Consider the following 12,223-nt stretch of genomic DNA (forward strand, 5'->3'; position numbering starts at 1 on the left):
GCTTGGCATTGGTGAAATCTTTGTAGGAGCACGTCTTGGTAGGTCCTTGATTTATCCCGTTGTTCGAACTTCCAGCCCCTTGTCCATTGACTCCTCCATTGTTCCCTTGGTGAATTTGTGCCATTGCTGCGGTGACCGCAGCAAATACAGCCGCTTGGAATGCAGCTGAGTTGACTTCGGGTGGGGTTGGCCCAGGGTTTCCGTGGGTTGGTCGTTGAGGCATCTTTCTGTCATGGAACGGAAAGATGTTGAGTGCTTATGGTTTTTGTGAGATTGTGTTCCTATAAACTAGGTGTGTGGCACGAACATAAGTAATTTCACAAATTAGCATACAATCATGGATATATAACACATAGCAGATTACAACATCACAGTAGAACACATAAAATTTTCCATTAATATTATCCGTACTTTGATACATGAAAATTTGCTCGAAAGAGCATACATAAACGGTGCATGTTCGGCAGCGTAACGACTTTGTGAGTAGTGTAATCACTTAAACATAGAGTCGATGGTACATAGCATAGATCCTAGTACTAGTAAGGTAAGTCTACTCCTAACACTCTGTGGAGAGCCCTATGACTGCAGCGAGGTCATATACCGAAGTGTTGTGCCAACAACTGGGCCATCTCAGTCATTTCTCCAATGACTTCATCCCTCTCATGTTCAGCTCGCACTGCTCGTGCTTCCATGGCGAATAGCTTTTGCCGCAGAGCAGCAATCTCAACTTCTGGGGAGCGATTCTCCCTTGCGGGATTCCCTGGTGGGGCGGGGTGGTCCTGCTGCGCCTCGCTGACAGGTGATGTGGCAGAGTCCTCGCCGGAGTCTTGTTCTTCCTCCATGTCGTCATCGGTCCCATCAAACTCGTAGTCCGAGTCCGTGTACTCGTCAGGCCCCACGTCGTGTGCTCCCCCCTGATCTCCCTCAGGCTCATCTTCGATCATCCCGTGAGCCACTAAGACCTGATGAAACTGAATGCCCTGGTGCTCCTCTTCCATGGTGACTGAGAGGAGGTATACGAACAAACTATCATTACTCCTAAGACGTTTTATTTATTGTATAAATTGAGTTGATGTTCTCTTCTTGGTGATAAAGGGGTATGTTTTTAGGTTTACCTACCATCACGATTTCCTCGGGGCATGTGATAGTTGTACCTCAGAGGAAATGTAGTTGATCAGGCTACATTCACTCCTTGATGCGACTATGAACAATCCCGGCTTAACCGAGATGCTAGCATTATCTTATTTGATTTGGTATTATGTTATTTTTCCTGTGTCGTACGAGTAGGAGTGTTTTATCGTTGTGTTTTATTTGTTTTGTTTTGTTCAGAGTTGTTTTGTCCCTCTTTGGTTTATAGTTGCATATCAATGTGTGGTTAGATATGCTAGATCACTATAAACAGAGCTCTGATACCAACCTGTCACACCCCCGAACCAGACGGCAGAAACGTCCAAGGGCTCGCATGACTTAAATTGAATATCATCACAATGAATATACATGAATCATAACATAAACATCACCATGCATCAATATATCACAACTGGAATTGTACACATCAAGTACATTATTTTAACGTTACAAATCCATACATAAATTGTTTGATAGTTTTCAAAAACAAAACACACTAACATACTTGGTACTTATTCCTCGGCCTACCTGTTACCTGAGAATACAAGTTATTTTGAAAAACGGTCAACATATGGAATGTTGGTGAGTTCATAAGCAATGTTGCGATAAAATGATTTGTGTAGTTTGTAAAACCCAGAAAATCCGATATTTTCTGAAAAGACCATTGTTTATAAAAAGGTGTGAAGATCCGTAAATATATGCATGATGATTTCAACACATGTATAATTGAAAAAATTTGTATTAACCGTACAAGTGCACAATGTTGAACTTCCCCGGAAAACCCGATGTTTTCCAAAAACATAAAATACAGTTATTTCTCAAATAGTGATACCGCCGCAATGAATGATTTTTTATTACTCTTCCTTGATTACTCGGGTGGTGTTGGATTAATTAAGGTTTGCGAGTTGTTATAGCCATGCATTAATAATGACTAGTTATAACTACAGTTTACGAACGATCCTTAGAGGCGTTGCCCGTTATCGCTCACTTAATCCAAACAACCTTGTTTACCATTGATTAACAACCTGAATTTGTTTACTTTGATTACTCATAAGCCTAACAAACGAGGAGAAGAGGAGTACGAAGTCCTGCTACTTCCGTGAGTTATTTTAGGCTAACGGGGATGCGAAAGACACGTTGGCCCATCTCGCATTTGATTACTTTGACCTTATGACAATACTAATGGGTCACTAGGGCCCAATAGCACTTAAAAAGCCATTGAAGGTCCCTTTATATGGAATTGGGTCATAGAAGGCCCAATAGCATATAATCATTATCCCCTTCGGCCCAAGGATCATGTTAATGGACTTCAAGGTCCAACAAGCATGATTTGAGACTTTCAGCCCAAGGTTTTTGGAATGTTTACTTGTCTTAGGCATTGTATAATTGTTGGAGAGTTTGATTGAACGATTTGTTATTTTCATATCGACTCGAGACCGAGCGATTTGTTTATAACGATATTTGGAGTTATATGCGTATTTGTCTTTCGATTTTGTAAGTCGTAGATTATGTATTTTTGACCCAATATTCTATAAATAAAATAATTGGTTTAAAAATAGTGGTTTGGCCTTTTCAGCCCCTTTCTTTTACAAAATAACAATTTTATTCTTTTATATAAAAGAAAAGTCATTTTAAGCCCTTAAAACATTTTCTTGACACTTTTGCATCATAGACTTGTTTAAATGATGTTTTTAGCTCAAAGTTTATTCTTTGGCAGTTTTAGCCCTTCCAGAAAAGTGTTTTTCGGTTTAAAACCCAAACTTTTGCAACTTGTACAATTTTGGCCCAAAATCCAAAAACTTAACATTTTTGATCCCTTTTGGAAAAGAAAAGCATTTCTAACCTTTGAAATAGTTTTGTTACACTTGTTATCCCCTGTTTTGAAGAATTTACCATTTCAGCCCCTTTAAATGTCATATTTTCGCAATTTTTGGGCTTATTGGGCCGAAAAGCCCAAAATTGAGCCCATTAAGCTAATATTTACATTTTAAGTCCTTTGAAGATCATAATGTTCATAAAAACAACTATTTTAACTGTTTTGACTCTTTTGAACTTTAAGAAAACGTGATTGGCAACTTTTAACCCAACTTTTGTATATTTGACAATTTAAGCCCAAAAATGGGTTTTATGCTAAAATATGTTTATCACAATCTTATAAGTTAATATTCTTGACTTGTTAGTGTAATATAACTTAGATCATGTTTGTTTTCCTTCTTATGACATAGATCTCGAGATTTCTTCCCTTTTTGTTTACATATTCAACACAAAAACACATAAAATCACACATACATGCATAAAATCACACATAGCATACACATACATATAGATCTACACATTTTACTTGTATTCTCCCCCATAAAACTCATGAAAACCGAAAAGAGAGGGGTATCAAGTTCACCTTGAGTTGTGGGTTCGGTTTTTGAAGAGAGAAATGAAGAAGATTCGATCCTAGCAAGCCTTCTTGGAAGATCTCGAACTTAGAGGCTTCTAAGATGGTGATCATGAGTTTGAATAGATTAAGAAGAGGTTTTTGATGAAATGAAGTTGTTAGATCATAGATTAAACATCAACTTACCTTAGATGATGAATTTTGTGGAATAATCTCCTTGAAAAGCCCTTAGATCTCGAAAATTTGATGAAGAATGAAGAGAGTTCTTTGAGAGTGTTTAAGTGAAATGTGTGTGTGTGTTTCTTTGTGGTTCTCGGCCGAGGATAGAAAAGAGAGAGGAGAAGAGAAGTGAGTGATATGATGTGTGCATGGAAGTATGTGTTATTTGCATGGAGACCCAAAATGTAATAAGGAGGTGGCAATGGAAAGTCAACTCCTTCCTCTTTTGAGTTGTTGGGCCGAGAAGAGGAGAAAGGAAAGAAAGAATATTGGGCTTCTTGTGTTTAAGCCCATATTATGATTTAATTAGGAAATTTTCGGCCCAAATAAATCAAGGAATGATTTTTATGACCCATTAGGGCTATATAAATTTGTTGTGACCCAATAAGGCCCATTAAAGTTAACCTAGTTTATTTTAGGCTTATAAGGCCCAACATATTAAGTTTCATGTATATGGGTCCAATTAGGGCCCATTTGAGAGTTCTATGTTCAAGATAGTTAAATTGGAAGCTTATTGGTCCATTAGGACCAATAAGGAAATCCTAGTCCAAAATGAAATTAAACCGGGATTTCTAGGGTTTCCAATTTTTTGTTGACTATTTGTAGTGCTTGTATAAAGTGTTTGATGGAAGTTTTGTTGTTATTGAATAAGCATCACACATGCTTTCACATTTTTGGTTCATAATTGTTATCATTGTTGTTGTTACAAGCATCAAAATTCTTAGTTGTGACATCATCCCCCCGTTAGAGGGAATTTCGTCCCGAAATTTTTTTCTAAAGGTAGCTTCAGGAATGCGAGAATAGGTGAGGGTACTTCTGCTTCATTTGGTCTTCGCGTTCCCATGTGAATTCTGGCCCACGCTTCGCGTTCCACCGTACCTTCACAATCGGAATGCGACTTTGCTTAGTACGTTTCACCTCCCTGTCCATGATTTCGACTGGTTGCTCGACGAACAGGAGATTCTCGATGATTTCTATTTCTTCGAGGGGAATGATGAGGGTTTCATCGGATAAGCACTTTTTCAAGTTTGAAACATGGAAAACAGGGTGTACAGTGCTGAGCTCAGCGGGCAGCTGCAGTCTTTACGCCACTGGACCGATTCGGGCAAGAATCTCGAAAGGTCCAATGTATCATGGATTTAGCTTTCCCCGTTTTCCAAAACGAAAAACCCCTTTCCAGGGAGAGACTTTTAACAACACCCGATCTCCGACTTGAAACTCCAAGGGCTTTCGTCGTTTATCAGCGTAGCTCTTCTGTCGGTCGCGTGATGCTTGTAGTCGAGCCCTGATTTGAACTATTTTCTCTGTTGTTTCGCGTATGATCTCCGGTCCTGTTAACGCATCGCCTGGTTTCTGCCCTCTTGCTAGCTGGGTGTCACCTACCTCAGCCCAACACAGCGGTGATCTACATTTGCGTCCATACAACGCCTCGAAAGGAGCAACTTTGATGCTCGTGTGGTAACTGTTGTTGTACGAGAATTCAATTAAAGGCAAGTGGGTATCCCATGATTTTCCAAAGTCTATCACACACGCGCGAAGCATATCTTCTAGTGTTTGAATGGTTCGTTCGCTTTGACCATCCGTTTGTGGATGATAAGTTGTGCTCATGTCGAGATGTGTTCCTAGTGCTTTCTGAAGTGATTGCCAAAAACGTGAAATGAATCTACTATCTCTATCTAAGATGATAGACACTGGCACTCCGTGAAGTCTCACAATTTCCTTGATGTATATCCTCGTCAACCTCTCCATCTTGTAGGATTCTTTTATTGGCAGGAAATGAGCGGATTTCGTCAACCTGTCGACTATTACCCATATGGTGTCCAATCCATCTGTTGACTTGGGTAATTTGGTCACAAAGTCCATAGTAATCCTTTCCCATTTCCACTCGGGAATTATTGGTTGCTGTAATAATCCCGAGGGCTTCTGATATTCCACCTTTACTTTAGCGCAAGTAAGGCATTTGCTAACATAGGTGGCAATCTCTGCCTTCATGTTGGGCCACCAATAGTGTTGCTTAACATCCAAGTACATCTTGTCTGAACCTGGATGGATGGAGTATCGCGTCTTGTGGGCTTCGTTCATGACTACTTATCTAAATCCCCCAACTTTAGGGACCCAAATGCGGTTCATGAAGTAATACGTTCCGTCTTCCTTTACTTCAAAGTTCTTCTCCATTCCACGCAATGCTTCGCTTGTTTTGTTTTCTGCCTTCATGGCATCGAACTGGGCTGTTCTGATTTGCGAGGTCAGGTGGGATTGGATGGTTATCGAGAGTGTTTTCACACGACGATTCGAGTATCCTTTCTGACTCAAGGCATCAGCTACCACGTTAGCCTTGCCTGGGTGGTACTTGATTTCACATTCATAATCATTTAGTAACTCAACCCATCTTCGTTGCCTCATGTTCAACTCTTTTTGGTTTAGGATATGTTGGAGGCTCTTGTGGTCCGTGAAAATGGTGCACTTTGTACCATAAAGGTAGTGCCTCCAGATTTTGAAGGTGAAGAGCACAGCTCCCAATTCCAGGTCGTGGGTTGTATAATTCACTTCATGTGTCTTTAGTTGTCGGGATGCATAAGCTATCACCTTCCCGCGCTGCATGAGTACGCAACCTAGACCCTGATTCGACGTGTCGCAGTAAAATACGAAGTCTTCCGTTCCCTCTGGTAGCGATAGTACCGGTGCACTGCAGAGTGCTTGCTTCAGAGTTCGGAATGCAGCTTCTTGCTTATCTATCCATTTGAAAAGTACGCCTTTTTGGGTAAGCATGGTGAGTGGCTTGGCTGTCTTAGAGAAGTTTTGGATGAACCTCCTGTAATAGCCTGTGAGACCTAGAAATTGGCGAATTTCTGTGGGTGTTGTTGGGACTGCCCATCCTTCGATGGCTTTGACCTTAGAAGGATCCACGTGTATCCCTTCTTGACTAACAACATGACCCAAAAATTTCACACTGCGGAGCCAGAACTCACACTTAGAGAGTTTTGCATATAGCTTCTCGGTTCGCAGGGTTTCCAGGATTTGTCGGAGATGTTGGTCATGCTCTTCTTCGCTTCGAGAGTAAACTAGAATGTCGTCAATGAAAACGATGACAAGGTTGTCGAGGAATGGTCGGCAGATTCGATTCATTAGGTCCATGAATGCGGAAGGGGCATTCGTTAGACCGAAGGGCATTACGACAAATTCATAATGTCCATAACGAGTTCGGAAAGCGGTTTTGGGGATATCCTCTTCCCGGACCTTGAGTTGATGGTACCCAGATCGCAGATCTATCTTAGAGAAGTGGCTTGCACCTTGAAATTGGTCAAATAGATCGTCGATTCGCGGGAGTGGATAGCGATTTTTGACAGTGAGCTTATTTAGTTCCCTGTAGTCAATGCACATCCTAAAAGATCCATCTTTCTTCTTAACAAAGAGAACTGGAGCTCCCCATGGTGAGAAACTAGGTCGGATGAATCCTTTGTCCAAAAGTTCACTGAGTTGACTGGACAATTCTTGCATCTCCACAGGAGCCAATCTGTAAGGCGATTTGGCGATGGGAGTAGCTCCTGGCACAAGGTCAATTCGAAACTCGACTTGTCTTTCTGGGGGTATCCCCGGAAGATCTTCAGGAAAGACATCTGGGATCTCACAAGCCACTGGAATGTCTTGAATGTTGACCTCTTCCTTGGATTTATCCATTATATGAGCCAGAAACGTCAAGTCCTTCTTTCGCAGATACTTCTGTGCCTTAACGCACGAGATAAGATGAAGGCTTGTGCTAGGTTTGTCTCCGTAAATAACTAGGGTTTCGCAATTTGGAAGGTGAAGGCGAACGGCCTTCTCGTGACACATAATCTCAGCATGGTGGGGGCTTAACCAATCCATGCCGATAATCACATCAAAACTCCTAATGGAAACAGGCATTAAGTTTATTCCAAAGACGTGTTGGTTTAAGGCTAGGGTACATCCGATATAGATTTCCCCAGTGGATTCTGTTTTCCCATTGGCCATTTCCACCGTAAAGGTTTCATTGAGCTTTTGGGGTTGTTGTTTTAACAAGTGCTTAAATTTATTGCTCACAAAACTTCGTTCTGCTCCGGTATCAAATAGGATGCATGCATAAGTGTGGTTTAGGAGAAACGTACCAGTGACAACAGCGGGATCCTGAACCGCTTCTCCCTGACCCATGGTCAGCACTCTTCCGGTTCCTCCATTCCCGGGGTTGTTGTTGTTAGGGCAGTTTTGACGGAAATTCCCAGTCCTTCCACATCCATAGCAGGTGTGGCTCGGTCCTGCATTGTTGCCGCTGTTGTTGGTGTTGTTGTTGTTGTTGCGGTTGTTGTTGTTGTTGTTTCCTTGCTGCTGATTTTGGGGAGGATAGGTCCTGCAATATTTTGCTGTGTGACCCTTTCGATTGCATCTGGTGCAATGCATCTCTCTGCATTCTCCGTTATGATGGAGACTGCACTTGTTGCACTTTGGAAGAGTTCCAGAATACTGACTAGGAGCACTTGGAGCAGCTGAGACTGGAGCATGTGGTGCGGAGGGAACTTGGGTGGTTGCAGCATTGGCTGTCACTATTTGTTGCTTCTTGGACGATTCTGAGCCTTGACGTCCCTTCCTCTTGTTGTTCTTTCCTTTCTTGTTGTCACTTTCCTTCTTACCTTCAGCCTCCACCGGCTTCTCACCCTTCTTGTTGTTGTGGTCGTACAGTTTCTTGGCCAATCTCTTAGCACTGTCGAAGGTTTCAGGATTTGCAGCTATCACATTTCCTTGGATTGGGGAGGTTAGTCCCCAGATGAATCGTTCGATTTTCTTTCCCTCCGAAGTGATCATGCCAGGGCACAACAGAGACAGTTCGCTATACCTCGATATGTATGCGTCAATGTCGGAATTTCGGACGGTGAGATTCCACAGCTCTTGTTCCATCTTCTGGATTTTGCCTCGCCGGCAGTACTCGGCCATCAGCATTTCTTTCATCTCTGTCCATGGCATAGAGTTGGCTACGGGAAGAGTCATGGCTTCTACGTGTCCGTTCCACCAAGTGAGAGCTTGGTCAATGAAAGTGCATGCGGCAAACTTCACCTTCATCTCCTCAGGGCATTCGCATATTTCGAACACCGATTCCACCTTCTTAATCCATCTTTTCAGGGTTAACATTCCCCCAATGCCATTAAAGGTTCGTGGCTTGGCATTGGTGAAATCTTTGTAGGAGCACGTCTTGGTAGGTCCTTGATTTATCCCGTTGTTCGAACTTCCAGCCCCTTGTCCATTGACTCCTCCATTGTTCCCTTGGTGAATTTGTGCCATTGCTGCGGTGACCGCAGCAAATACAACCGCTTGGAATGCAGCTGAGTTGACTTCGGGTGGGGTTGGCCCAGGGTTTCCGTGGGTTGGTCGTTGAGGCATCTTTCTGTCATGGAACGGAAAGATGTTGAGTGCTTGTGGTTTTTGTGAGATTGTGGTCCTATAAACTAGGTGTGTGGCACGAACTTAAGTAATTTCACAAATTAGCATACAATCATGGATATATAACACATAGCAGATTACAACATCACAGTAGAACACATAAAATTTCCATTAATATTATCCGTACTTTGATACATGAAAATTTGCTCGAAAGAGCATACATAAACGGTGCATGTTCGGCAGCGTAACGACTTTGTGAGTAGTGTAATCACTTAAACATAGAGTCGATGGTACATAGCATAGATCCTAGTACTAGTAAGGTAAGTCTACTCCTAACACTCTGTGGAGAGCCCTATGACTGCAGCGAGGTCATATACCGAAGTGTTGTGCCAACAACTGGGCCATCTCAGTCATTTCTCCAATGACTTCATCCCTCTCATGTTCAGCTCGCACTGCTCGTGCTTCCATGGCGAATAGCTGTTGCCGCAGAGCAGCAATCTTAACTTCTGGGGAGCGATTCTCCCTTGCGGGATTCCCTGGTGGGGCGGGGTGGTCCTGCTGCGCCTCGCTGACAGGTGATGTGGCAGAGTCCTCGCCGGAGTCTTGTTCTTCCTCCATGTCGTCATCGGTCCCATCAAACTCGTAGTCCGAGTCCGTGTACTCGTCAGGCCCCACGTCGTGTGCTCCCCCCTGATCTCCCTCAGGCTCATCTTCGATCATCCCGTGAGCCACTAAGACCTGATGAAACTGAATGCTCTGGTGCTCCTCTTCCATGGTGACTGAGAGGAGGTATACGAACAAACTATCATTACTCCTAAGACGTTTTATTTATTGTATAAATTGAGTTGATGTTCTCTTCTTGGTGATAAAGGGGTATGTTTTTAGGTTTACCTACCATCACGATTTCCTCGGGGCATGTGATAGTTGTACCTCAGAGGAAATGTAGTTGATCAGGCTACATTCACTCCTTGATGCGACTATGAACAATCCCGGCTTAACCGAGATGCTAGCATTATCTTATTTGATTTGGTATTATGTTATTTTTCCTGTGTCGTACGAGTAGGAGTGTTTTATCGTTGTGTTTTATTTGTTTTGTTTTGTTCAGAGTTGTTTTGTCCCTCTTTGGTTTATAGTTGCATATCAATGTGTGGTTAGATATGCTAGATCACTATAAACAGAGCTCTGATACCAACCTGTCACACCCCCGAAGCAGACGGCAGAAACGTCCAAGGGCTCGCGTGACTTAAATTGAATATCATCACAATGAATATACATGAATCATAACATAAACATCACCATGCATCAATATATCACAACTGGAATTGTACACATCAAGTACATTATTTTAACGTTACAAATCCATACATAAATTGTTTGATAGTTTTCAAAAACAAAACACACTAACATACTTGGTACTTATTCCTCGGCCTACCTGTTACCTGAGAATACAAGTTATTTTGAAAAACGGTCAACATATGGAATGTTGGTGAGTTCATAAGCAATGTTGCGATAAAATGATTTGTGTAGTTTGTAAAACCCAGAAAATCCGATATTTTCTGAAAAGACCATTGTTTATAAAAAGGTGTGAAGATCCGTAAATATATGCATGATGATTTCAACACATGTATAATTGAAAAAATTTGTATTAACCGTACAAGTGCACAATGTTGAACTTCCCCGGAAAACCCGATGTTTTCCAAAAACATAAAATACAGTTATTTCTCAAATAGTGATACCGCCGCAATGAATGATTTTTTATTACTCTTCCTTGATTACTCGGGTGGTGTTGGATTAATTAAGGTTTGCGAGTTGTTATAGCCATGCATTAATAATGACTAGTTATAACTACAGTTTACGAACGATCCTTAGAGGCGTCGCCCGTTATCGCTCACTTAATCCAAACAACCTTGTTTACCATTGATTAACAACCTGAATTTGTTTACTTTGATTACTCATAAGCCTAACAAACGAGGAGAAGAGGAGTACGAAGTCCTGCTACTTCCGTGAGTTATTTTAGGCTAACGGGGATGCGAAAGACACGTTGGCCCATCTCGCATTTGATTACTTTGACCTTATGACAATACTAATGGGTCACTAGGGCCCAATAGCACTTAAAAAGCCATTGAAGGTCCCTTTATATGGAATTGGGTCATAGAAGGCCCAATAGCATATAATCATTATCCCCTTCGGCCCAAGGATCATGTTAATGGACTTCAAGGTCCAACAAGCATGATTTGAGACTTTCAGCCCAAGGTTTTTGGAATGTTTACTTGTCTTAGGCATTGTATAATTGTTGGAGAGTTTGATTGAACGATTTGTTATTTTCATATCGACTCGAGACCGAGCGATTTGTTTATAACGATATTTGGAGTTATATGCGTATTTGTCTTTCGATTTTGTAAGTCGTAGATTATGTATTTTTGACCCAATATTCTATAAATAAAATAATTGGTTTAAAAATAGTGGTTTGGCCTTTTCAGCCCCTTTCTTTTACAAAATAACAATTTTATTCTTTTCTATAAAAGAAAAGTCATTTTAAGCCCTTAAAACATTTTCTTGACACTTTTGCATCATAGACTTGTTTAAATGATGTTTTTAGCTCAAAGTTTATTCTTTGGCAGTTTTAGCCCTTCCAGAAAAGTGTTTTTCGGTTTAAAACCCAAACTTTTGCAACTTTTACAATTTTGGCCCAAAATCCAAAAACTTAACATTTTTGATCCCTTTTGGAAAAGAAAAGCATTTCTAACCTTTGAAATAGTTTTGTTACACTTGTTATCCCCTGTTTTGAAGAATTTACCATTTCAGCCCCTTTAAATGTCATATTTTCGCAATTTTTGGGCTTATTGGGCCGAAAAGCCCAAAATTGAGCCCATTAAGCTAATATTTACATTTTAAGTCCTTTGAAGATCATAATGTTCATAAAAACAACTATTTTAACTGTTTTGACTCTTTTGACCTTTAAGAAAACGTGATTGGCAACTTTTAACCCAACTTTTGTATATTTGACAATTTAAGCCCAAAAATGGGTTTTATGCTAAAATATGTTTATCACAATCTTATAAGTTAATATTCTTGACTTGTTAGTGTAATATAACTTAG

Source organism: Lactuca virosa, chromosome 3, assembly GCF_052849685.1.
Source record: "Lactuca virosa cultivar CGN04683 chromosome 3, Lactuca_virosa_CGN04683_v6, whole genome shotgun sequence".
NCBI lineage: Eukaryota > Viridiplantae > Streptophyta > Magnoliopsida > Asterales > Asteraceae > Lactuca > Lactuca virosa.